Source organism: Castor canadensis, chromosome 7 (genome assembly GCF_047511655.1).
Source record: "Castor canadensis chromosome 7, mCasCan1.hap1v2, whole genome shotgun sequence".
Taxonomy (NCBI): Eukaryota; Metazoa; Chordata; class Mammalia; order Rodentia; family Castoridae; genus Castor; species Castor canadensis.
In genome coordinates, this window is record NC_133392.1 from 30,849,638 (window position 1) to 30,871,940 (window position 22,303).

Genomic DNA, 22,303 nt, shown 5'->3' on the forward strand with positions numbered 1-22,303 from the left:
AGTGATTTATAATTTTCATTGTATAGATCTTCCACCTCATTCATTAAATTTATTCCTAGGTATTTTAATTTTTTTGAAGCTATTGTGAGTGGTATTATTTTCCTGATTCTTTCTGAGACTCTTCATTGTTTGTGCATAGAAATGCTGTTGACTTGTGTGTATTGATTTTGTATCCCATTACTTTGCTGAACGTATTTATGAGCTCTAAGAGTTTTTGGTAGAGTTTTAAGGGTATTTCAGGTATAAGTTAATATCATCAATCTGTAGGTTCAATGCAATCATTATCAAAATTCCAATGACATTCTTCACCAAGATAGAAAAGTCATCCTAAAGTTCATATAGAAACACAAAGACCTCAAATAGCCAAAGCAAAAAGAGCATTGCTGGGGTTGGGGATTTAGCTCAGTGGAAGAGCGCTTGCCTGGCAAGTGTAAGGCCCTGAGTTCGGTCCCCAGCACCGAAAAAAAAAAAAAAGGAAAAAAAAAGAGCATTGCTGCGGGTGTCACAATACCAGAACCAGAGCAATAAAAACAGTGTGGTACTGGCACAAAACAGACATGAAGACCAATAGAACAGAATAGAGCACCCAGGCACAAGCCCATTCAACTACAGCCATTTGATTTTTGACAATGGCAGCATTGAGATTCCACCTCACCTCAGTCAGAATGGCTATCATCAATAACACACACAACAACAAATGCTGGTGAGAATGCAGGGGAACAGGAACACTTATACACTATTGGTGGGAATACACTAGTGGTTGTATTAGTGCAACCACTATGGAAAGCAATATGGAGGTTCCTCAAAAAACTAAAACCAGAACTCCCATATGGTCCAGCAATACCACTCCTGGGCATATTGGGCATATATCCAAAGGAATGTATGTCAGAATACAATAGCACCACTTGCACACCCTTATTTATTGCAGCACTATTCACAAACTTTGGAAGCAGACCAGATGCCCCACAACTGATGAATGAATTAAGAAAATGTGGAACACAAAGAAAAATGAAATTATATTGTTTATCAGTAAATAAATGGAACATGTTAAGCAAAGTAAGCCAGGGTCAAAAGGTCAAAGGTCACATGTTTTCTTTCATCTGTGGAGGTTAGACCTCAAGATAAATGATCTTATATACATAGAGAGAGAGAAAAAGGAAAGGAGACAGGGAGAGAACATGATTGTATTTAGTGGGTCTGTCTGAGGGATTACCAGGAGGTAGGAGAGAGAAAGAGAGTGGTAGAGAGTGAAAAATATTGGAACATTGAATCTGTGTATGGAGAGAATATAACGCAATGCACTGTGAGCTATTTAATAGGGGAGCAGGCAACAGAGGAAGAGTAAGTAAAGGAGGTTAATCTGATTAACACATGATATATACATGTCTGAAATACCAAGACAAACTCTGCCCCTTAAACTATCAATATACACTTTAAAAAATGAAGGACAGGAAGGTAAAACAGGTACTGTCCAGGGGTGGGTGCCAATGGGAGGAGGGAAGGCATAAAGAAAGGGTGACAGAGGGTGAATATGGTGATGTATTTTGTATTCATGTGTGAAAATAGAGCAATGAAACCTATTGAAATTGTTGTAAGAAGGGACGGAATCGTGGAGAACGATGGAGGGGATGAATCTAATTAAGATATATTGTAAGCACATATATGAAGGTCACAACATTTCTCCCTGTACAGATACTATATGCTAATTGTAAAAAGGTAGACTATTTGATATTTACTCACTTTTTCATTCTAAGGTATTTCTCAAGTGAACATTTTTTTTTGTTCAAATCAAAAATGTCATTCTAAATTGTCCTCAGTGCAATTATGCAGTTCAGAAAGTAAGCTCATGAATCTGGATTTTGTGTAAGAAGCATGAATGTGGTTGGAAAGGTTGGGGCTTTAGAATTAGAATAAGACAAACCCACGTGAGCGTGGAAATACTTCGTTTTAGGTATTGCTGTGCACCTCATGATGGGTTCCCATCCAAATGGCTGGACCATCTCCAATGGAAACCTTGATAAATTTTTAGTTCCCATGGGACAGAAGGTTTGGAGAGATCTCTTCCCGAGTCAGAGTCTTATAGATCAGCCAGAGTGAGAAAAGTTCTTAAAAGATTTTGAAAAATGACACAAAGTGGTTTGTCCAAAGGATACTAGTCAGCATGGGAAATGGGGTGCCTTTAGGAACAGACTCTGAGTCTCTGTCCTCTCCCTTTGAACTTTTCTCTTAAAGATGTATAAGAAATGGCAAGAACAGACAGAAACAAAAAGTACTCTTAATAATAAGGCAGAGTCCTATCAAGGACAAAAGTCTTTCCAATCTGACTAATAATCAAAGGATGCCTAAAAAGGGTTTCTTAATCCTTGAATATAGAACAAATTTAAGATTTGGAAAGCTCAAAGAAATGAAATAAAAGAGAAATGAGAGTCAGGCCTGATGCAGGACATATACATCAATTTGGTAGTGACCTCTAAAGTATCACCCAACTAACCTCTTGATAAGGCCAAATTGGGTTTATGGCTTCCTGTAACATGAAAAAGAAAAAGTCCTTTATAGAATTTTAGTAGCATCTCAGAATAGCAAAGACAAAGTCCGGCTATTTTTGAGTTTTTGAGGCTTTTTTTAAAGCTATGGTTTAAAATCAGTCTTTCAATGTAGGGATATCATGATTAGGACTGGGTAAGTACCACGATGTAATAGTGTAGATTGGTGCACCCAGAAAAGCAAGAATTTTGAGGTAAGGGTTTCAAAGAGTCTTGGAGAACCAATAGTCACTTGATACCATCTATTGGAAGTCTGGTCAGTCTGATAGTCATTTAACTGGGACTTTCTGAAACAAACAATAAACATATTTTCAGGTTGTGTCTTCCTAGGCAAGAGTTTCCTGGCATGAAGACAGAGAAATAATAAAAGTCAATAAGCTGCTTGCCTATAGATATGTGGGTGCCAGTTCTCAGTGGATTATTACGGACAACTCTGGGTGGTTGCTGACAAAAGAATTATAGGTTTGAATATGTGTTTGAAATTGCAAGGTGAACAGAGGAGAAAGCGAGAGTATAATTTTATCATATTGAGAGAAGGAAAGAGAGAAGGTAGTGACTTTCATGTTTTTCTTTTTTATTAGTGTATGTTAACTGTACAAAGAGACTTCATTGTGAAATTTACAAATGTGTATATAATATACTTTAATCAAATTCACCCCCTTTTACTCCTTATCTCCTCTCCCCCTTAAACTTTTTAAACTATTTCATTATTCTATTTTCATTCATGAAGTGCTATGATCATATTATAGAAGGTGAAGCCTTTTAAGAACTAAATCCTCATCTTTCACACTAGAAATTCAGGGACAATTTCCAGAGTATTCAAGAAATAGTAAAATGTTTGGTGAGAGAGGCAGCACTTTTCATTGTAGATACCTTTTGGTATCTTTTAGCCATGTGAATATATTATTTGGGCAATGAAAAAATAAAGAAGGAAGGGCTGATAAACTATTGAAAAATCCATAGAAAGACTGTAGAGAATAAAGGCTGTGATTCTAGAGTTAGTCACTGACCTGTTTTCTCAGGAGTGGTTGGGGGAGGTATTTAGAGAGCACATGGGGGAGGGCGAGAAAGTAGAAGCAAAGGCCACTGGAGAAGAAGGCAAGAAACAGGATAGTCCTGAGGAGAGCACTCTTGGAAGGGAGGGGGGTCTGACATGACAGATGCAAATGGGTGCCTTGGATCCTGCTGAGCTTTCTCTTTCTCTCCACCCCCTTCTCTCAACTTCTTTTCTTCTTTCACTGACTCTAATATGAGCCCAAAGTAATTTTTATTACAGTTTTTGGTGCATTTATTGAATATAGTTTTATGTTTCCTGTTCATAATTGAAAAAGCAGATGAGTTCAACATTTTCTGTTTCTCATGAAAAAAAATTATTAAACCAAATTGAGTTGCTTTTTATTTCTCTGTGGTCTTCAGTTCACTTCATTCTGTGGGTGAGTGGCCTTCAAAGACTCTCCCTTGCCCTTCCCCCAGCCTACACTATTCCCTAAGGTAAATGTAATCCACCTTCTCATATGCCAGAATTTTTATAGTGTCCCTGGTGATTTGTGCTCTTGTATGACACCTTTGATTATTTTAACCTATTCTAGGTTTTATCTGTGATATCATAAGGTGGTCACTTTGTAACTTAGTATGTATTATTCACTTTGCTTCTGAACTAATTTTTTTATCTTTACATTTATTCCAATAAAGAGTGACAGGGGCTTCATTCTGCTTAGAAATTACGGAAACAATTTCAATCTTTAGCTAAATAGTGATGATAAACATCTGAATTATAAATATCAACATGTGAAAATACACTAACTGGGTGAAATTCTAGAAGGTAATTAATGACTAATATAACCTTTAGTCTTTGTCAGATAACTTTAGCTGAAGTACACAACTAATGACAAGAAAATATTAAGCAGTCTGTCCTCAAATTGGAAGCTATGGGAAATTAAAAATTTCAGTGGTTTTAGGATGCCCAGAAAAAGATAAGTCAAGAATTGCTGTTATGACATGGCAGCAATATCAGACCAGAAGCAGAGGACATGAGGTCTAGTTCTACGCCCACACTAGCTGAGTGACTGTAAACAAACTATTTAATCTCTCTGTTCTTCCATTTCTTTATCCATAAAATCAGGATAATGATAGATTGTACATTAAAAGGCTGTTGTAAAGATTAATTCAAATAATAAATATGAACTACTTAGCAAATACTTGTCATATACTAGCACCTAATATTTATTTTATCATCAATATCACTGTGATCACTACTACTATAAATTCATTATTTGCCTTCGTATAAGTGAATTGGGTATCGCTAGAAACGGTGAGTTCTAACTTTCTTACCTGTGTTTTGTGACACTCCAACTCAGCTCTCTTCAACCTGAAATCCACCATTTACCACAACTGTGGAAAGTAGGTACCTTGGGAATGAGTACTTCTATTTGAGTACAGAGGTAGGTAGCATTCCTTCTAATATTATTGTATGAGCAATTTCAATTGTGCCCAGGTCTTGTGACATCAGAGTCTATTTAAAAGAAACTCAAGTACTTCTCATACTTCATAGTTAATTAGTCACTGACACCCAGGATAAAACCTGATGTCTTTTCTTTTCCAATGTTGCCCACAGTGTTTTCTTAAGGATCCTGTCCTCCAATGAGTGGTAGAAAAATCTGCCTACCCAGCTGCCCTACTATTCCAGAAAACACCAAAAATAAAAGAAAAAAATTAAAAGGAAAAGGAAAAAATGTCCTTTTCCTCCCTTTTGTTTTAAGAACTATTCCATGAACCTCTGTAGAGACCACTGAGGCGGAGGTGGCTCCCAAGCTTCTAGAAATGGAATCCTCATCTCAGTGTAAATCACCCTGGGCAGTGAGTTCTTGCCCTTCTTATATTTCCCTGGATCTTGACAGTCTGTCACTTCTCATAGTCCCCAGTCGCTCTTCCCACTTCCCTTTAAATTAGTAGGAAACTGAGAACAAGCTCAGATTATCCTGTGGTTAAAGGAGACCTTATGCCTGACTCCAGGGCACAAATGGGATCCTCCTTCCCTGGGCTTTGCTCCAGGCCTGAATCCTATCCAAGGACTTTTTTGTTTCTGCAAATTGGATAGATTGGATGAATCTGTGGTATCAGAATGGCTTCAAGTTGTTCAGCAGCCTCAGGCCACCTGGGACTTCCTGACCAACCTCCCTCTGGAGCTTTCCAAGGAAAACTCCTGCTTCTCTTTCTCTCATTTCTAGTATTCTCTTTTTAATTTATTTTTAGTTACAAAAGTGATATATCAATAATGATTCTTGAAAAAACAAATATATCCTAAATAGAGTCTTTTATATCCTATTCCTAAACACACCTCTCTCTCTCTTCTTAAAGCTCTTTACTTTTGTAATTGTGATGTGTATTCCTCTCAGTTTCATATCTGTGTGCATATTTTGGAGACCCTTATCAACCCTTATAGATCTACCTAATGTTTAAGTGTTGAATTAATCCACAGAATGGCTGCACTTTGCTGTATTTAGCAATTCCCCTTTTTGTCAAACATTTACCACACATCTGTCTTTAGGAAATATAGTAGTACTAAGTGAAAGAAGCCAGTCACAAAGGACCAAGTATTGCATGATTCCATTTATACAAAATGTCAGAATAGGTAAAGCTACAGAGACAGAAGAAGATTAGTGGTTTCCTAGGATTGGGAGTTGGGGTGAGGTTGGAGAATGATAACTGAGGGGCTCAGAGTTTCTTTTGGGGTTAACAAAAATGTTCTAAAATTGAGTGTGGTGATGGATGCACAACTCTGAATATACTAAAAGCTATTGAATTATATACTCTAATGCATGATTTGTATGGTGTGTGAATTATATCTCAATCAAGCTATATAGAGAAAAAGAAATATAGTAGTAATCTCATTAGGTGTGCTTCATCAGACCTAATTAAATTAAAGGCCATCTCCAGCCTAATAGTGCTGGTGGCTTTTAACCTCAGTTAATCTACATAGCTACTTGTTCTGGGACAAGCCTGATCTCCTTAGCAGACAGAGTCTTTATAGATTTGAAACACAACCTATATGATCCATGCCCCTTGTGAAAAATGTAAGAAGAAAAACAGACAGGGACTGAATTCCAATTGGTTTCCATTTTCTATCCTAAACAAGAGTCAAACAGGAAATGCTCTCACCCTATTTCCTGTGTTCTAGAATGAAGAGCAGAAAACCCAATGTCCTATTCTGCATCCTGAAGCAATAAGCAACCTATTCCAGAACCATGCTCCAAAGAGTCCTTCTTCAATTGCTTCATGATAAAAATAGCTTCTTTTAAGGGGAGTTAGATGATACTCTACTTTCTGGTCTCAAGAGTCAGATTGACCAACAAGCCAAAAATGATTTCTTTCTCATACATTCTAAAGACATCTCTGAAAGTTTTTCTACAATAGAAGTGAGTTCCAGATTTTGTATGACCAACTCTAGGAACTAACATTAAATATTGCTGTTGTGTTTTAAAATATAGTAACAATAAATAATGAAATGTCATTTACTCGTTGCTTAGTGTCTATGTATATACTACACACAGCACAGCACTAGAATCCCTGTGAGATAGATATCTCCTTTCACCAATGAGGAACATAATGTTTAATAACTGGCCAAAGGTCAGTGCCCTTTCAGCTGTACCCTACACCAAGCTATCTTTGTGTTTAAGCCTTGAATATCATGCTAAGGACCTTAGAGCTTGTTGAGGTCAGGAGCCTTTACTGTTGTAATGTCATACTCACCATTTCCAGAAGGGTGCTCAGCACACGATTGTTTTCTAGTATGTTTTCTGAAGAAGCATGTGTCAGAACCATCCATCTTACTTCCTCTGCATTACTTCCTCTGTGTGGCCTGGCCTGAGCGTGGCCATGTACCACCTGAGACGTCTGTGCCTTGAGGGGGGTTCACACAGCAGGCCACATGGAGCCTCTAACTCCAGAAAGGGATTTTCTTTTTTAAAAAGAGGATGTTAGGAAGAGTCTAAAGGGAAATGTTAGGAAATTAAAATCTATGGAGTCAGCATGAAGGCTGCTTACGGATTGCATTAGTCATGGAAGGTGAGTTCACTCTTGAGAAAGCAGGAAAGTAGAGCAATGGAGAGGATGCAGTTAGCAGGATGCAAATGACAGGTACAGGAGTTCACAAGGTATCTTCAGAAGGAAGAACTTGATCCCACCATCCCAATGCACTTGAGTATGTGTGGATCAGATTAGGAAAGAGAAAATTAGAACAAGTCGCCAAAGCAGAAAGATGCACATTGAGATATGACTATATGTTCATAAAAAAGAAAACTGACCTCTGCAACAGGCAGATGCTATCTCTAGAGAAAAAATAAATCGTCAATCATATCCTCTCACCTCAATGGAAAGGAGATACTACATGCGGGAAGATTTTGTTTGAAATTAAAAGTTAAGGTCAGATAAGAGAGGAAATGAGTGAGGGACTCCTCTTGCTTTGAATTAGAATCCCAAGGATTTAGTGTTCCAGAAGTCCAGTAGCTGCAGTGAGACAAACAGCCACGAAATCAAGCCTGGTCTAGCTGAATCAGGCTGGGTCTAGAGACCCTCCCGCACCTAGCAATTACTTTGTGTGAGATGTTGATGGAGCTTCCTCTTGAAGGCATCTTTGCTTCTGCTCACAATTTCTTAATCTCATGAAATATGTCAGCAAGCCATGAACTCTGTAACTTCAGAATTGGAGTCAGTCTTTGGAATAGGAAATAAATTAAATCCTAGGTCTACTGTGGACATGTTGGAGACATGAGTCAGTTGCTTTTGTTTATTTTTTATTTTTTATTCTTCATTTTCTCCTTGTATAACACAGATAATATAGTTTTATTGGCCAGTTACCTCAAGATAAATGCTTTTTTAAAATGCAAAATTATTTTACTCTTTTGAAACCACTCAACAATCATTCATTAAATATTGGTTCCCTTTCTGCAAGGAGCAAGGTTAGAGTCTGTGCAATATGATCCTCATCCTTAATCCAGAGGCTTATTGTACCAGGCAGCAAATGGACCAAGCACTGACATACATTAGGTCTTTCTACTTTCTTTTCTAGAAATAGCTCTCCTGGAATTTCCTGACTTTTCAAAGTTTAGATAATAAATCTCCCATTGCACTAATATAACTTAATGCCTTTATTTGCCTGAATTATATTTTTAAAAGAAAGTTGTACAGTTCCACTGCCCTCTGTGAGACCATGGCAAGCATAAGTCACAAAGTTTATACACTTGAAATTTTACACAGTACAGTACTAAGAACTTTAAACATCAGTAATTAACACTGTATGGTTGAAAACAATCTGGAAAGGAACAGTATGTTTTAAATTGGATAGGATGGATTGTTTCAAGCTTTGAATTTAAGACACAAGGTGCAGTTTTAAAAAAGGAATTCCAGTTGACCTGTCCTGGCTAGCTCTCTACCCCTGGATCCTTCATCTGTGATGTGGCCATGGTCACATTGTAGACTATGGCTGCTCCACTGGAGGCTGCCTGGGTGGCTCTGCTGTATGTGAAAACTCAAGGGAATCAGTAGATGGGGGCTGAGCAGACAAAGCAGTGCATCTAACTATCAAGTCAGTGCTAATTGCTGATTTTTCTATTCTGATGACCAGATGCAAAAAAAGAATAAAAAACAAGGAAAGTAATACCCATATTGTCTAACATATAGACAATTCAGAGCTAATTATTTATCAGTTTATTGCTAAAAACAAGGAAAACAAGACAAAACATAAAAACCTTCCTTTTGGTCTAGAGAGAGAGCTCTGAATCAGGCAAGGGGTTTTTCTCAAAGAAGTAAAGTCAAGCCAGCAGATATCCACTTGAGTACCTACTGGGTACTGAGTATCACACTGTGCAGCCATGTTCTGCAGATAGTTCCAATAAGGGCTAAAATAATAGACCACAAGCTGAACACAGAAAGATCAGGTCAATGGAATAGGATCTTTAAGGAAAGTCTGCCATCAAGGAGAAGGACTTTTCAGAGCTGGCTTTGGAAAGAGGCAAGGAATAAGGAAGCAGTGCTTTGGATGAGAATTCCACCTGCAGGAAAAACCCTTGAAGAGACCGACCCAGAGACAGCAAGCATGGTGTGAGGTTGCCAGAGTTGTCAGTGAGATAGAAAACCACTCGTTCTTAACATAGATAAACTCCATAAGAAATTGGAGATATGTTAGGTTCTTTATTAGGGTAATAAAGTAAATGGAAGTGATGCAGGAGGAAGCTGCTTTTGTGACAGCTGTTTGGGAGTCCCTGGACAGGGATGATCCAGGAGGCAGGAATACTGCCTAGGCATTGGTCATTGTCTGAGATGGAGACTAAAGAGCTGTCTTGGAAAAGCTGAATGAGAGAGTTTCTGGGTGGAGAAGCCCCTGAGAGTGGTACTGTTAATATCCTCCTTCACCTCCCCCATCTCTACACTGTAGAGTCCTGTCCCATGCAGGACAAGCACAGGTTTGGTAAGTAATTAGACAGAGGACACCAGGAAAGGCTGTATGAAATAAATCAAGAAAGATGAATTGAATTTGAATAGATAAAGAAGAGGAGGAGAGGGAAGAAGAGGAAAAGAGAGAGAAAATGAGAATGAATGTGGACTTGGAGGGAGAGAGAGAGAGGTGATATTTAATCTTGTTGAGATGCTGAATGGTATGTTATGGTCCTTAATATTCTCATTAAATTTATATTTTATATTCATGGTTTAAAATTAAAATTAAATTATAGTTTACATTTTAATTAAAGCTTGAGAACAGAAGAATGGAAAGCTAACTGACCTAATTTGTATAGTAGTTTTATTGAGATATAACTCACATCCCATAAAGTTCACCTTTTTAAGGTACACAATTCAGTAGGTTTTGGTATATTCACAGACCTATGCCACCATTACTATGATCTACTTTTAGGATATTTTCATCACCCCGAGAAAGAAATTCCCATACCCATTAGTCTGACCTATTTTTAATTTAAAACTCACAAGCACAATGATTACTGAGGCTCTGATTGCCAGAAATTCTGTCTTCCTTAGCTGGGTAGAAACCCTGAATGACTCTCATTAATCTTCAAGTCCCATAGCACTGCTGCTCTAAGGAAAGCATCCTGATGCAGCTAGGCTGGGGACTAGGGGGGTATGAGGGTGCAGTAAGAGAAGGACCTGGACCCCAGAAAGGAAGAATGTGCAAGAGACATCAAGGGAAACGAAGGAGTTGTTGGGCCCAAAAAGAAAGAGAAGCCAACCGACATTGCAGAGAACTTTTTCCAGCATCCCCAGTAACCTGAGAGTCTTAAAGACAATCTTGCCTCTAATCTCTGTCCACAGGCCTCTGGGGGCTTCCCTGAACAGGAAGTTACTTCCGTTTTCCTACCCAGCTGCTGAATCTGGGCATAGTTCTTAATCTTGTGCTTGGTCCTGATCTAAGGGCTTTCTCTGTGGCATCTCATTGAATTCCCACGCAGACCTCTGCAGGAGACATGATTGTACCCCTTCTTATAGATTAACAAACTTCAGTTCATAGAATTTAAAGTAGCTCACTGAGGATGATATACTCGATATGTGCCAGAATGGTTTTCAAACCAAGGACTTAACCAGGACTCATTTAGCTTCTGGATCTTTACTGTCACTGCCTCAGTGAGCTCAGCATGGCTGATAAAAGTCTGACAAAAGCAGTATGGTAACTAAGGTTCTATATATATTTAAAAAAAAAAAAAAAACCCTTTGAACCCGACACTAATGTTGTTGAGAACTATATGGTCTTCCAGCAGTGTCTTTTCTGTGTTAGCCCTTTGCACATCTGGCATGCTTGATCCCAGATGTGTGATTTTTATCCCATGGGGTGGGGCCACAGTACTGGGGATCCTGCCGGCTCAGCTGTGCTCTTGGAGGCCTGTTTCTTTGACAGGACCTGCAGGAGGTGGCTAGTGGTGGTTTTGTAACCATTGATTTATTACTGTCTCTAGCCAGAGACAAGTGCTACACAATTTGGTACACACACACACACACACACACACACACACACCCTATTCATTTGGCGAGGAACACGAAGAAAGATGCATCTCAAGGCATCATCATTGATTTCTCTTTTCTCCCAGATCAACTGGTCTGACTTCTCCCTGCTGCCTCCTTTGCCTGTGGTCTGTCAGCTGGAGGTGATGACAAGGAATATTTCGACTCTTTCCCCATCTGCTCCAAACACCAGGAAGCTGCAGGCCTGCTTCCCTCCAGGCCAGCTTAGAAATCCTATTGTCAGGATAGAGCAAACTTCCAAAAGCCAACCACAGAACATTTAATACCTGTGCAAACCCCACGTAGAATTCATATGCCACAGGGTCATGGCTTTATGAGTGTTTCCATGACATGGTATTATTACACCCCAGATCTCTCACCTCATATGTCACTCAAGCATTCTCTGTCAGGAAACCAAGGAATAAACATCCCAAAAGAAGATTAATATTAGAAAGACTAAAAGAGTAAAGTTCACCCAACCATATGGTTCAGCTCAGAAGGGATGTGTGTGAGCCCTTCTCCCTAGCCCTTCACCCCTGCCTTATACCTCATCCTGTCTCAGGAACAAGAATCCCTTTGCAGCAGTGTGGCTTAGACTACCTGCATCACAGTCAGCAGGGAAGCTTGCAAGAAATGCCGATTCCTAGGAATCATTGCTTCTGTGACTTAGAAATTTCCATGTCACTTACTTACCAGTGATTTTTTGTGCACTACAAATGACCTTATTCCTTCCCTAAAAATCTAGCCACCTATTCCTGTTGGAATACATTTATTCATACAAAGCTCCCTACTTTCTTGGGCAGATAAGTCTAGTGAAAGATGATGGTAATGAGGGGAAAGATATCTTTTATTGAGTTGAATTTGACCTTCTGTACATCTTTTCCATTTTTTTTTTACTTCCCTTTTGGAGTCACAGAGGCTTAGTCACCTTTCCTTCCATGGGAAAGCCTCTAACTCAGAACCTTCCATGTCCTATCTCAGGAAACAGAAAACTGAGCCCACCTGATGGACATAAGTATAGTGTCTCCTGAAGCAAGTTTTTCCCACAGCTCGCTGGCTTGTGCTCTCCCTCACAGCCTTCCTAGCCTGGTAGACAGGTCATTAGTCACCTGATATTGCTCTGCCTCTGCACAAAGGCTTGGAGAAGATTTGTCTAAAAGTGTTGTTGCTTCTGTTTACCTCAGTTGTTAGCATGGTCTCTCTCTCTCTCTCTCTCTCCCTCTCTCTCTTCCTTTTCCTCCCCTTCTCGCTCCTGTAAAACAAGGATATGGTGATGGTGATGATGCAGAATACAGAGAGATATAGGCCAGGAATGGTGGCTCAATCCTGTAATCCTAGCTACTAGGGAGGTGGGTATTGGGAGTATAGGAGTTTGAGGCCAGACAGGGCAAAAAAAAAATTATGAGCCCCCATCTCAACCAGTGACTGGACATGGTGATAGATGCCTGTCATTCCAGTTATGAATGGAGGCGCAAATAGGAATATACCTGTCTGGGCTGGCAGAGCATAAAGTTGAGACCCTATATCAGAAGCAACCAACATGAAAAGGGCTGGGGGGCAGGCTCAAGTGGTAGAACACTTGCCTAATTAGTTCGAGGCCCTGAGTTCAACCCTCAGTGATGCTAAAAAATAAAAATATAAACAAATAAATGAAATAATACATGCAAAGCACTCCCCAGTGTCTGGTACATATTAAGTGCTTTGTAAGTATCAGCAGCAGCATCATTGAATGGGAAAAGGACAAAGAAAAAAAATCTTAAAGTTTTGCCTGGTTGGGCTTTTGCTTCTTCTTCCTCCACTCCACAAATTGACAAAAGAAAAAAAAGTAAAAGCTTAAGAATATAAAGTTGTTATGTAGACTATTGGAGCCAGTTGTTCTTTTCTGCTGCATACTAAGTAAAAATGATGTAGACAACACTCATAATAGGAGGGACTGCCACACAGGAGGGTGACTTAAGCTCCAGTTTGCCCAGAATTGTCCTAGTTTATTCCAGTGGTCATTATTAAATGTCCTCATTTGGATGATAGATGGTAGAGTCACTCCAGACATTAGATTGTCAGAAGAACTTCCAATAAGGGTTGGAAACATTAAGACAGGTTATTGAGAGAGTTTGCAAATTTTTTTCCTTGGAAATATTTAAAATGTCCATCTGGATGAGATGATTTAAAACAACTGCAAATAAGCACTCATTTATAAACCCTTAAAATGCTTTGTTTGGTTTGGTTTAACTAAACTGCCTTGCCCTGCCTCCAGGAGGTATGTAGGTAGTAAAATTAATGGAAACAACATTCTTAACTACCCAATTTGCCAAACAAAAATTGCTTTGTCTTGTGGGCTCTGATGTGGATAGGCAACCCTTATGAGTTTGGAGCCATGACAAGTCTGCTTCAGACTGTAGGAAAGAAATACTGTGAGTTTGGAAGTTAACAAATTCTTGGACAATTATACATTTGAAAGAAGAATATAGAATACTACATAAAGAAATTAAAATAATATTAGCAAATGTGCCAGGTTCTACAAATATGTTAATACATTTCACCCTCAAAAAATCCTGTAAATTTAGAACTGCTATTAAACATGTTTACAGATGAGAAAACTGATTCATACAGAGTTAAGGAACTTACTCGAGTTAACAGCCGAGTCAGAATATTTGTCCCAGGTAGTTTGGCTCTGGAACCTACACTCTCACCCACTGGGAGTGCTCTGCACTCCTGAGAAAGAGAGAACTCTTTAGTTTAAATGGAGGGTGGGGGAGGAAAGCACCAGCTAGTGTTTAATCCATGTTAGCTGACTCCTGGTGGGAGCAGTCTGACTTGCAACTGAGGAAAACAAACCGGTCCTTACTAAGGAACAAAGAAAAATAATATTTATTCAATTTAGCATTTAATGATATTAACTCATTAAATGGATATTTAATGATATCCATGGAAGATAGGTTTCATTATTTCCATTTTACACTTAAGGAAAAAAGGGATTTGAGAAGTTAAAGGAGTTTGTCCAGGTCTCATACTAAGTCAGGGGAAGAAGCAAAAAATATCCTATCTGACACCAGAACCCCTGCTCATAGCATCTCAGAAAGTGCCTGTGATTAATATTAAACCAACCAAGCATGTTAAGACTTGAATGAACTTCTTTATGGCTGAATAAAACTCCATTGTATATATATACCACATTTTCTTAATCCATTCATCAATAGTGGGGTATCTGGGCTGCTTCCAAAGCCTAGCTATTGTAAATAGTGCTGCAATAAACATGAGTGTGCAAGTGGCTCTATCATATCCTGGAGCACATTCCTTTGGATATATGCCTAAGAGTGGTATCACTGGATTATATGGTAGTTCTATTTTTAATTTTTTGAGGGACCTCCGTATCCACACCCTTGCCAGCATTTGTTGTTGTGTTATTGATGATGGCCATTTTGACTGAGGTGAGATGGAAGCTCAGTGTAGTTTTGACTTGCATTTCCTGTGTGGCCAAGGATGTCGAGTATTTCTTCATATGTGTATTGGCCATTTGTCCTTCTTTTGAGAAATGTCTGTTCAGTTTATTTGCCCATTTATTCAGTAAGTTGTTGATTCTTTGAGAGGTTAGGTTTTTTTGGATCCCTGTATGTTCTGCTTATTGAACCCTTGTCAAATGTATAGCTGGCAAAGATTTTCTCCCATTTTGTAGGTTGTCTCTTCAGTTTAGTGACTGTTTCATTTTCTGTGCAGAAGCTTTTAGTTTCATGCAGTCCCATTTGTCAATACTTTCTCTTAATTGCTGAGCTATTGGAGTTCTGTTAATAAAGTTATTACCCATGCCTATGTGTTCCAATGTGTTCCCTGTTTTTCTCTGGATTAATTTCACTATTCAGATCTTACATTAAGATCTTTAATCTTGAATTGATGCTAGTACAAGATGAGAGACTGGGATCTACTTTTAGTCTTCCATAGGTGGATATCCAGTTTTCCCAACATCATTTGTTGAAGATGCTATCTTTACCCCAATGCATATTTTGGGCAGCTTTGTAGTTGCATGGGTTTGTGTCAGGGTCTTCTGTTCTGTTCTATTGGTCTTCATGGTTGTTTTTGTACCAGTACCATGCTGGTTTTGTTACTATGGCTCTGGTAAATGGATGGAACTGGAGAACTTCATGTTAAATGAAATTAGCCAGGTATAGAAAGACAAAGGTCACATGTTTTCCCTCATATGTGGAAGATAGACCTTTAAGTTAAATGTATATGTCGATACATATATGATCATATATATATGTAATGAAGGAGAACAAAATTGTAGTAGTAAGTCTGAGGGGAATACAGAAGGCAGGAGATGTAAAGAAAACATTAGAGAATGAAAAATATTGAAACAACCCATCTATATATGAATATAATATAATGCACTATAGTATAAGTTTTTGAATATTAAAAGAGCATGGTGATAGAGAATGTATAAGTAATGGGGAGAGGGGGACAATTTGATTAAAGCATCATATATAAAGGCCTGAAGTAGCAAGGTGAAATCCCTTAAACTATTAATATATACTTCTTTAAAAAATGAAGGGCAGAAAGGAAAAATAGATCTTTTTTAGGGGAGGTACCAGTGAGAGGTGGGTGAGCACAAAGAAAGGGGTAATGAGGATGAATATGGTGGATGTATTTTGTATCCATATATGAAAATAGAAGAATGAAGCCTGTTGAAATTGCTCTAAGAAAGGGAGAGAAGGGAAGAGGGAGGACAATGGAGAGGGTAAATCTAATGAAAATATAAGCACATATGGAAATTTCACAATGTATCCCCCTGTACAACTATTATATGATAATGAAAATTTTAAAATATATCTAAGAAACCAAAAAAAAATCTTGAGTTTAGAAAACAACCCTAGTTGTGTGTGTGCACATGTGTGTGTGTATGTATACACAAGTGTGTGTGTGTGTGTGTGTGTGTGTGAACAGTGGTTATTTCTGGGTAGTAGAACAATGTGTAATTTGTTTCTTCTCTGTATATTTCTTTATTTTCTACATTTTTCTTAGCAACATGTGTCACTTCTATAACAGCTTTATTTGAGATATAATTTGCATGACATACAATTTACCATTTGAAGTATACAATTAGTGGTTTTTAGTATATTCCCTGAGTTGTGTGATAATCATTTTTAGAACATTTTCATCACCCAAGAAAAAGAAACCATACAATCATTAAAACTCACTGCTTACTTGGTCCCAACCATCCCTGCCCTAGATAACCACTAATATACTGCCTCTATAGAATTACCTATCTGGGCAGTTTGTATTAATTGACTCATATAATATATGATCATTAGTGGCTTCTTTCACTTAGCACAATGTTTTTAGTATTTATCCATGTTGTAACATGTATTATACTTCATTTATTTTTATTGCAGAATAATATTCCATTACATAGATATGCTATATTTTATTTATCCATCCATCAGATGTTGATAGATTTGAGTTGTGTCCACTTTTGGCTGTCCTGAACATTGGGTTGGTATACTTGTTTTCATGTGGACAGATGTTTTCATTTCTCTTTTGCATATACTTAAGAGTAAAATTGCTGACCATATAGTAGCTCTATGTGTAACCCTTTGAGGAGCATATGTTTTGTTTTTAAAGTTACTTTTTTATGTCCAGGGCCTCAGGAACCTTTTGTGTGATGGTTGAATCAGAAAAGATTATTTAAAAATTAGAGATTTCATATCAAGCCTTATGTAGAATCAAATCATTCAAATAAGAAGGAGAGAAATATAATAAAAATAAGAAACCGATCCTCAAGACAGATTGGGATGCACATTGAACCATTTTCTCATACCACAAATACTTTTTGGTATCTATTGTATGCAATAATGAGCCAGTGGCCTTGAAGCCTGATGGGGCCTATGAGAATTCAGCAGGATCTTTGTGTATTGTAAGTGGCTATTCAACTGTGAAGGAATTCAGTAGGAGCAAGCTAAGAGAGGTGGAGAAACAAGACTGAGAAGGAAAAAGAGAAGGTGGGCCTATGTGAGCACAGGACTGGGCTCTGTACTCAGACTGCTCAGGGTTCAGAATTCAGAAGGAAGACAGGGCACAGGACCATATGTTATGTGCATCACAGGGGTGGAACAAGTGCAGAGTGACTTTGTCCCTTCCTCCAGCTGTTTATCACAGTGAAATGCAGTTGAGAGAAGAGGCAGTCCATATCTGGTCACACTTTGAGGAGAACCATGGCTCATTAGCAAAGGAGGAGGGAGAAACTGGTAGGTGGTTGCTATCATCCCCAGGACCTAGGATCTGCTGTGCTTATTGATGGAGGAGATTTTCAAGGAGATCCAGGGATGATGTTGGTAATAATGGCAGCTAGAGTTTAAGGGAGTCCGAGCGAGTGGAGAGATGAGCATGGATGAAATAGACTCTATCATCCCAGCTCTGCCCTCTGTTTTAACAATCTGCAACACGTATATGATGAAGTCCTTAGTAAGGTGTTCATGACACCCAGCTTAATTCTCCTACTTCCTGCGGCTTGTCTTCAGTACATCCAGCCACACTGAAGTACTTTCTTCCACATGAAACAGAATCCAGCCTTTGTCTGGAATTATCTCCTTTTCTGTCTACATATCCAAATCCAAATAACTGCCACAATAAACATGGATGTGCAGGTGCCTCTGGAGTAACAGTCTTTTGGGTATATCCCCAAGAGTGGTATTGCTGGATCAAACGGTAGATCGATGTCCAGGTTTTTAAGTAGCCTCCAAATTTTTTTCCAGAGTGGTTGTACTAGTCTACATTCCCACCAACAGTGTAAGAGGGTTCCTTTTTCCCCGCATCCTCGCCAACACCTGTTGTTGGTGGTGTTGCTGATGATGGCTATTCTAACAGGGGTGAGGTGGAATCTTATCCATGTTTATTGCGGCACTATTCACAATAGCCAAGTTATGGAAACAGCCAAGATGCCCCAGCACTGACGAATGGATTAAGAAAATGTGGTATCTATACACAATGGAATTTTATGCAGCCATGAAGAAGAACGAAATGTTATCATTCACTGGTAAATGGATGGAATTGAAGAACATCATTCTGAGTGAGGTTAGCCTGGCCCAAAAGACCAAAAATCGTATGTTCTTCCTCATATGTGGACATTAGATCAAGGGCAAACACAACAATGGGATTGGACTTTGAGCACATGATAAAAGCGAGAGCACACAAGGAAGGGGTGAGGATAGGTAAGACACCTAAAAAACTAGCTAGCATTTGTTGTCCTTAACGCAGAGAAACTAAAGCAGATACCTTAAAAGCAACTGAGGCCAACAGGAAAAGGGGAACAGGAACTAGAGAAAAGGTTAGATCAAAAAGAATTAACCTAGAAGGTAACACACACGCACAGGAAATTAATGTGAGTCAATGCCCTGTATAGCTATCCTTATCTCAACCAGCAAAAACCCTTGTTCCTTCCTATTATTGCTTATACTCTCTCTACAACAAAATTAGAAATAAGGGCAAAATAGTTTCTGCTGGGTATTGGGGGGGGAGAGAGAGGGGGCGGAGGGGATGGTAAGGGAGGGGGTGGGGGCAGGGGGGAGAAATGAACCAATCCTTGTATGCACATATGAATAATAAAAGAAAAATGAAAAAAAGAACAAAAAAACAAATAACTGCCAATTCTTCAAAGTGAAGCTCACAAACCATCTCTTCCATGAGAACTCTCTAGAACCACCACATCCTCCTCTCAGACAAAATTAATCTGAGACTTGTCAGATTCTTATAATATTTTATCCACATAATGACTCACACAGGTTGTCTTTCTCATCAGAGGACAGGCTCCTCAAGTGCAAAGTTTGTCCCTTAATTCACCTGCCCCTAATATATAGTCTGGCAAAAAACAGGTACTCAACAAATGTTCACTGAATCAGTGGGTGGATGAATTAGTAGACTGTGAATGTGGATAGAGAAAAAAAGAAAAGGAATTTGGGTTATTAGGGAACAGAGATAATCAAATGACCACCATCACAGACAGTAGAGAAACCTTCACAGTTAAGATGACTGGAGAGGTACAGTCATGGTGGGAGTAGATTTTGAGGGTGAAGAGCAACAGTGGGTAGAGGGTGGGAGAATACAGGGCAAAGAGTGAGCTCCATCTTAGGGTATGGAACTTGAGCTAAAAACCAATAGTCAGAACTTTGATTCCCAAGGATGCCCAGAAGGGCTAAACAGGAATATTAGTGAGCAGAGAAGGTAGAGAGTGCTGCACACCTATCTGAAGGGTACAGCATCTACTTAGTGCTAGAGGATTCTTGGAGGTAGGCCACCATGGACAGACCCTCAGATTTTTTTCTAAAGAAAAGCCAAAAATACATATTTTTGGTGAAATCTCCGACCTGCAAAATATTAGAAACAGGGTTTTTTTTTTTTATTATTGTTGTGCTGGGTGGGGGTACATTGTGGCATTTGAAAAAATTCTTACAATATATCATATGTATCATACTTGACAGTTGGGGTTCTTTTTAAAAAAACTTTTTATTAAAAGGTAACATACAAGCCGAAATCCTAAGTAAATTTTCACAAACTGAACATACCCATGTAAGTACCTTGACCAAGTTTCACAAATGAGGCGCTCAGAAGTCCTCCAAGCACTTGCTCCCTTTCAGTCATTACTATCTCAGTAGCAATCACTGACCTCGTATATTATGGACAGCCTTGTCATTTTTATGTTCTATATAAATAGAATCATAGGGCATTTTATTTTCATGTGTCCAGGTTTTTCCATTCAACATTATGTTTGTTTAACATCCTTATGTTAGGTATAGCTATGAATTGCTCATTCTCACTGCTACATAGTATCCCACTATATGAATATGCCACAGTTTATCCATTTTATTGGGTATGGACATTCATAATGTCAGTGTTTTAATTATTATATATGCTGCTGGTAGGATTAGCTACAAGATGTTTTTTAGTAACTTGTGCATATTTCTATCAAGTGTGTTCTAAGAAGGAAGTAGCAGGATCATAGAACATTTATATGCTCAGCTTTAGGTATTGCCAGTGTGTCTGTACAGATTTATATTATGACCAGCAGTGTGTGAAAGTTCTAGTTTCTCTACTCAACATTTATTTTTTTTTTAATTTTAGCTACTTTTAGGGATATGTAGTCGCATCTGTTTTGATTTATTCTGATAACAAATAAAGCTGAGCACCATTTGCTATGTTTTTTGGCTATTTGGATAGCCACTCTTATGAGGTATCTGTTCAAGTTTCTGATCAATTTGTCTCTTTGTCTCTATGTATTCTGGATGTGAATCTTTTGACAGATACCTGTATTATGAATATCTTATTCCCTTCAGTCACTTGCCTTTTCACTCTTTCCACAGTGTCTTTCCCTAAACATACATTCTTAGTTTTAATATCATCCAGTTTATCAGTTTTCTCTTTATGAACTGCCTTATTGATCTTGTTTAATAAATAATTGCATATCTACTGTTAGAAAGATGTTATGTTTTCCCTGCAAGTGCTCTGGTTTTACTTTTCATATTTATATCTGTAATGCATCTTGAATCATCTTATTATATAGTAAGGTGGGTGTCAATATAAAGATTTTCAATTGGCTGAACACCATTTATTGAACTACATGGTGCCCAATGTACTCCATGGTGCCTTCATCATAAATCAGTTGGTCATACCTATTTCTGGATGCTGCATTGTTTTATTTGTTAGTTTGTCTATTCTGACACCAAAATCTCAATGTCTTTATAATCTGGTGGTAGAAGTTTCTCCCAGCCTTGTTTTTCTTCTTCAGGATTAACTTGGATATTTTTGGCCTTTTGCATTTCCATAAATTTTAGAATCAATTTATTAACCTCTGCAAAAGAACTTGCTGAAATTTTGACAGACTATGTTGAATCTGTAATGTAATTTAGAGAGAATTGACACCTTTACAATATTGTCTTCCATTCCATCATTATGGTGAATCTTTGTTTGGATTTCTCAGTTCCTCTCAACAATAATTTATAATTTTCAGGATAGAGGTCTTACCCACCATTCATCATCTACATTCCTAGGTATGTGATATATGTTGAAGTTTTATCTTTCTTAAGGTTTTGTTTTCAATGTAGTTGTTGCTAGTATATGATAATCAAATTGATTTAACATCCAGTGACCTTGCTAAATTAATATAATTCTAATTGTTTAAAAATTCTTTTGAATTTTCTAGATACGCAATAATATCACTGGCAAATAATGACAGCTTTATTTCTCCAATAGGGGAAATATGAATGGGGCTATCTATTTGCTGAAGAACAAGATATCCTGTATGGATACAGGATCAGTGTACCATTTCTACTAAGATTGTTCTTCATACTCCTTTCACCAAGTTTTTATTTCCTGTGCTCCAGGAGTAGCACCCCACACACCTTGGTTCTCTGCATTCCAGAGTTAGTGTCATTCATAGCAATTTCCCCTAGACCTATCCTCTCTGTGTTGCTGTTTAGTGAACTCACTCCTCTCTTCATTGCCACCAGTCTTTCTTGACTACAAGTGCATGCAGTGAATATTAAAATGGGAGATCAACATGTTTTCTTCTTCAACTCAGTCTTTTCTGAGGTGAGGAGCTAAGACTTTATAGGGACACTATCTGCTTCTCTGGTGGCTCAACTATGCCCTTAGATTTCTAAGTGCTAACAGGAGTATGCTCCCAAGACTATGACACTGCTCAGGACTCTGTTCTACCTCAAGAAAGAAGTCTAACACTTGGTAAGTATGCTCTCTACTAATAATGCTTGATATCG

At 38.3% G+C, this 22,303-nt stretch overlaps 1 protein-coding gene across 1 annotated transcript in view; it reads left to right on the top strand.

The window, feature by feature from the left end:
• The window catches only part of Hpse2 (heparanase 2 (inactive)), a 663,188-nt gene that overhangs the window by 553,337 nt on the left and 87,548 nt on the right, over window positions 1-22,303 (top strand). The gene's annotated exons all lie outside the window — the stretch shown is intronic.